Source organism: Thamnophis elegans, chromosome 16 (genome assembly GCF_009769535.1).
Source record: "Thamnophis elegans isolate rThaEle1 chromosome 16, rThaEle1.pri, whole genome shotgun sequence".
Classification (NCBI taxonomy): domain Eukaryota; kingdom Metazoa; phylum Chordata; class Lepidosauria; order Squamata; family Colubridae; genus Thamnophis; species Thamnophis elegans.
This window is the reverse complement of record NC_045556.1, coordinates 36,241,473-36,247,602: the sequence shown is the minus strand read 5'-3', so window position 1 is coordinate 36,247,602 and position 6,130 is coordinate 36,241,473.

Sequence of the window (6,130 nt, the reverse complement as noted above, 5' to 3'; positions counted from 1 at the left end):
TAGATAGATAGATAGATAGATAGATAGATAGATAGGCAGGCAGGCAGGCAGGCAGGCAGGCAGGCAGGCAGGCAGGCAGGCAGGCAGGCAGGATAGATGAATGGAAGGATGGAGATAGATGATAGATGATGATGATAGATAGATAGATAGATAGATAGATAGATAGATAGATAGATAGATAGATAGATAGATAGATAGATAAGCAGGCAGGCAGGCAGAGGTAGGTAGGTAGGTGGATGGGTGGGTGGATGGATGGATGGATGGATGGAGATAGATAGATGATAGATAGAATGAATCATCAGTCACATCTTTTTTCCTCTATGCCCCAGTGAGAAATGCCCTGCCCTGTTGTTGTTTTTTTTTTAGCTACCCTTAGATTTTAGGCATATTTTCTTTCTCAGGAATAAAAAGGTACAACATTTAGTGATAGTCATAGGCTACTAATAAGCTATCAAATCGTACTAGGAAACAAATAATATAAAATTGTAAAGATACGAGCAACATGGTTATAGTCATAAGTGGGAGGAGATAGGGACTAGGAAGGAAGAGAAGAAGAATAGCAATACAGTCTTAGTAGATCATTTGACAGTGTTAAGGAAATTATTTGTTTAGCAGAGTGATGGCATTTTGGAGAAAAAAAACCTGTCCTTGTGTCTAGTTGCCTTGGTGTGCAGTGCCCTATAGCCTCGTTTTGAGGGTAGGAGCTGAAACCATTGATGTCCAGGATGCGAGGGGTCTGTAGGTATTTTCACAGCCCTCTTTTTGACTCGGGCGGTGTACAGGAACTTGTCTTGCAGCATTGAAGGGTTGGCTGTTCTCAATGGCTGGCTGAACATTCATTCATTCATGCATGCATGCATGCATTCATTCATTAATTCGCTGCCCAATTCAACCAACTAGGTGACTCTTGATCTGCGCCACAGCTTTCCACCACTGATTAGGAGCAAGAATGCAATGTCTTCTTATAAGATGTGTTGGGCGGGGGGAGAAACAACAATAAACCACTCTTTTGACATTTTCAGTTCCTACTTCCTGGAGTGATGTGATCAGAAGTGTTGTGGTCACAAGTGATGTGGTCAGAAAAGTTCTCCTTGAACCTGGAAGGGAAGGGAAGGGAAGGGAGTGGCCTTCTTCGGTGTGTGTGCCATGTGTTTCTGATGACACATAGCTGCTGTGGCTTCACCTTTTGTGTTGTCTTTATTGTGCCATAAAAAGTCGGCTGGTGCTTTTATGGTTGGATTGCACCCTCTTTCCTTGGAATTGCACTCCACCTTCCTCCCCGGGCTCTAAAATGAGAAAAATAAAAAGTCTTAATTGGTCATTAGGTAATTGGTTTTTAAAGTTGCATTTCCCCCCCCCCCTTTCGGCAGGCACTAGCCAGCCAGGCGCTTCAAGGCACGTAAAACTACATCTTGAATCTTTTAACACTACCACGAAAAGAGAATATTTGCAGCTTCGGGGTTGAAATGAGGAGCGCTCTCTGAGTCTGGCGGGTTGTCTTGCAGGAGTTTTATGACCCAACTAGGCAACAGCATCAGTATTAGAAGGGAGTGGGGATTGCGAAGAGGAGGAGGAGGAGGAGGTGGTGGTGGTGATGGTGGAGGAGGAGGAGGAGAATGATGACAACAACTACTGTGGGGTCCTTGGTGCTCTCTGAGCTTGGTGGTTTTCTTGCAGATGTTTCATGACCCAACTAGGTAACATCATCAGTGCTAAAAGGGAGTGAGAATTGGGAGGAGGAGGAGGAGGAAGAGGAGGAAGAGGAGGAGGAGGAGGAGGAGGAGGATGACGATTGTGGGGTCCTTGGTGCTCTCTGAGCTTGGTGGTTTTCTTGCAGATGTTTCATGACCCAACTAGGTAACATCATCAGTGCTAAAAGGGAGTGAGAATTGGGAGGAGGAGGAGGAGGAGGAGGAGGAGGAGGAGGAGGAGGAGGAGGAGAAGGACAACTACTGTGGGGTCCTTGTTGCTCTCTGAGCTTGGTGGTTTTCTTGCAGGCGTTTCATGGCCCAACCAGAATACATCATCTGTGCTAGAAGGGAGTAGGTTTGCATTTTCCTGCTTATAGCACTGATGATGTTACCTAGTTTGGGTAATGAAACGTCTGCAAAGAAACGTCTGCAGAGCTATTACAATATTTGGGGCGGCAGCAGTCCTACTGATCCTCATGGTATCACCCGGAAGCCAAGGAATAAACTTTTGTTTATTAATCAGTTTCCCTGTATCCGTCAGTTTCAGTTATTCCAACATCATTATGAAGCAAGACAGGTGGATGATTCACTTCGGTTTTCTTCCTTGAGAATTAGGTATTGCTGCTGAGTTTTTTGTGGCCTTACAAAAGTCTTGATTCACGACCACAATGAAGCCCAAGCTTTGTGTTGCTAAGCGAGACAGTTGTTAAATGAGTTTGCCCCATTTTACAACCTTTCTTGCTAAGAGAATCACTGCAGTTATTACATTCATAACACAGCGAATCCGGCTGCCACTGTCATAAATATGAGTCAGTCACCAAACATCTGAATTTCGATCCCCTGACTGTGGGTTGTAAATGTGAAAAACCCGTCCTAAGTCACTTTTTTTCAGTGCCATCGTAAACTGCTATAAGTTGAGCACTGCCTGTGTTCACTTTGTTTTATAGAGGGATGAAGTATCGGAGGAGACAAAGAAACCAAGGAATTCTCTCCTTCCTTTCCCCAGTGAAAGCAAAAATAGAAAATAAAGAAATGAGAATCCATTTCTTTATGCTGTTGGCATCTATTTTAAAGGACTCATGTGATATTTGGAGATCAGAGACTTCCTTCCTATCTAGATTAACTCAAGAGATAGAGGATAGAAGGAAGGAAGGAAGGAAGGAAGGAAGGAAGGAAGGAAGGAAGGAAGGAAGGACAATTGCACTTAGACTTATATACCACTTTACAGTGCTTTTATAGCCCTCTCTAAGCAGTTTACAGAAGCTTTCAAGAAGATGGTCTAGATGACCTACAAGGTCCCTTCCAACTCTGTTAATCTGTAAAGGACATTGAGACTGTAGAAAGAGTGCAGAGAAGAGCAACCAGGATGATTAGGGGACTGGAGACTAAAACATATGAAGAACGGTTGCAGGAACCAGGCCTGGCTAGTCTAGTGAAGAAAAGGACCAGGGGAGACAGGAGAGCATCTTCCAATATTTGAGGGGTTGCCACAGAGAGAAAGGAGTCAACCTATTTTCCAAGACACCCGAAGGCCAGACAAGGAACAATGGATCAACTGATCAAGGAGAGATTCAACCTGAAAAGAAGGAGAAATTTCCTGACAGTGATAACAATCAATCCATGGAACAGAAGTTGCTTTCAGAAGTCATGGGAGCTTCATCACTTGGAGCCTTCAAGAAGAGATTGGACTGCCATCTGTCAGAAATAGTATAGGGTTTTCTGCTTGGGTGGGGGGTTGGACTAGATCACCTACAAAGCCCCTTCCAACTGTAATCTGCAAAGAGCACAGATGGGTTTGGGGAAAAGCTTACTTCACGTTGCCTGTACATTTCCTTTCAAAACAGTCTGGGGGAAAGGCAGCTGTGTGAGAAATAGGACTATTCATGTTCAAACAGGCCAAGGAGATAAAAATCTACCAGGGGTTTGGAGATGGAGCAGGAAGTGAATATTCCAGCATCTAATGCCGGCGGTGTTCCCATCATTTCTCTCCCTAATGATAAGGCCAGCCTTGCTGACCTGTGCCAATTCAAATATAATCACACTAACAAACACTTTTCTTGTGTCATTCCCCACCCCCACCCCATGTTGCACAATCAAGGCAAGTGCCAACATGTTATTAAGGCTGCGGCATCAGTTCTCGGAGCATGTTCCCTTGCTGAAGACATCTCTGCCTCTCTCTGTAACTTTTCACTTTCCCCCTTGTTAATCTTTAGCTGTTTGCTTTTCCTGATATGGAGAAAAACTTTGTTCGTAGGGCCCCAAGTTGGGGCTGGGCTGCGGCTTCGGATTTAGGATTTCTGTGGCCGCCTGCTTTAACGAGAGAAAGGTTTTTTTTTATAGTCAGGGCTGAGACAATAAAAAGGCATGTGGGAAAGCACTGTAATAGGTTGTAAAATGCCTTATGTGCTTTTAACCCTGATTGCTCAAGTTGTGGATGGGAAAGGTGCATTTAACATAAGGAGACGAACCGAATTCGGATTCAATTAAAAAGCAGGACAAGGGCTCTTTTCGAAGTCCGTATCTGTATGTGGCTGCTGCCCTCTCGTGCTTCTGCAGAGAGCTGCATCAATCCTTGTGACAGGTAACAGGAGTGCATTATTTAGGAGGGGAGGAGGGAGGGAAAATGGAAGAGAAGGGAGAGAGGGAGGGGGAAGGAAGGGAGGGAGGGAAGGAAGAAAATGGAAGAGAAGGAAGAGAGGGAGGGGGAAGGAAGGGAGGGAGGGGGAAGGAAGGGAGGGAGGGAGGGAAGGAAGAGAAGGAAGAGAGAGTGGGGGAAGGAAGGTATGGAAGGAACGAGGAAAATGGAAGGGAAGGAAGGAAAATGGAAGGGAAGGAAGGAAAATGGAAGGGAAGGAAGAGAGGGAGGGAGGGAAGGAAGGAAAATGGAAGAGAAGTAAGAGAGGGAGGGGGAAGGAAGGGAGGGAGGGAAGGAAGAAAATGGAAGAGAAGGAAGAGAGGGAGGGGGAAGGAAGGGAGGGATGGAAGGAAGAGAAGGAAGAGAGAGTGGGGGAAGGAAGGTATGGAAGGAATGAGGAAAATGGAAGGGAAGGAAGGAAAATGGAAGGGAAGGAAGGGAGGGAGGGAGGGAAGGAAGAAAATGGAAGAGAAGGAAGAGAGGGAGGGAGGAAGGGAGGTATGGAAGAATGAGGAAAATGGAAGGGAAGGAAGGAAGGAAGGAAAATGGAAGAGAAGTAAGAGGGAGGGAGAAGGAAGGGAGGGAGGGAAGGAAAATGGAAGGAAGAGAGGGAGAGGGAGGGAGGGAAGGAAAGAGGAAAATGAAAGAGAAGGAAGGAAGGAAGAAAATGGAAGACAAAGAAGGCAAATGGAAGAGGGGGAGGGAGGGAGGAAAATGGAAGAAAATGGAAGGGAAGAGGGAGAAAAGGAAGGAAGGAAGGAAGGAAGGAAGGAAGGAAGGAAGGAAGGAAGGAAAGGACAGGCACTTGAGGTCTTCAACAGCCATCAGCATTCCTCACTGTCCATATCACCGTGAAACATCATCGGAGGAGAATACTTATATTCAGAGTAGAACTGTGGGATCCATAGTGCTCTCTCAGCTTGGTGGTTTTCTTGCAGACGTTGCATTACCCAACTAGGGAACATCATCAATGCTAGAAGGGAGTGAGGTTTGTGGAATTGAGAAAGAAGAGGAGGAGGACTGTGGACTCCTTGGTACACTCTGACCATGGTTGCTTTCTTGCAGACATTCCATTACTCGACTAGGACAACCCTTCTAGCACTGATGATGTTACCTACCTGGGTAATGAAACACCTACGCAAAAGCCTCCAAAACTCACAGAACACCAAGGATCCTGCAATGAAACACAAAATCTAGAGGGTGACAGATTTTTCACTCCCCCTTCCCGGTTTAATGAACCTTACCAAATATTAAATAAATCAGGTATTTCTTCCCTCCATACAAAAAGGGGGAGGCTAATTTTCACAAAGGACATGGTGGCTCAGTGGCAAAGACGCTGAGCTTGTTGGTCAGAAAGGCCGGCACTTCGGCGGTTCGAATCCCTAGCGTCGCGTAACAGAGTGAGCTCCTGTGACTTGTCCCAGCTTCTGCCAACCTAGCAGTTCGAAAGCATGTCAAAAATGCAAGTAGAGAAATAGAGACCACCTTTGGTGGGAAGGGAACAGCGTTCAATGCGCCTTTGGCATTGAGTCATGCCGGCCACATGATCACGGAGACGTCTTCGGACAGCACTGGCTCTTTGGCTTTGAAACGGAGATGAGCACCAGCCCCCCCTGGAGTCGGGAACGACTAGCACAGATGTGCGAGGGGAACCTTGACCTTAGTTTTCAGAACATTGCAAGAGAGGCCGTCTGCTCAAGTCCTTCCCACAAACTCCTTCTTTATATAAAAAAAAATTGCTTCGGCAATCACCTGTTTTTCTTTTGTGAGCCTGGAGGTGCCTATTTACCCAAGATAAAGTTCG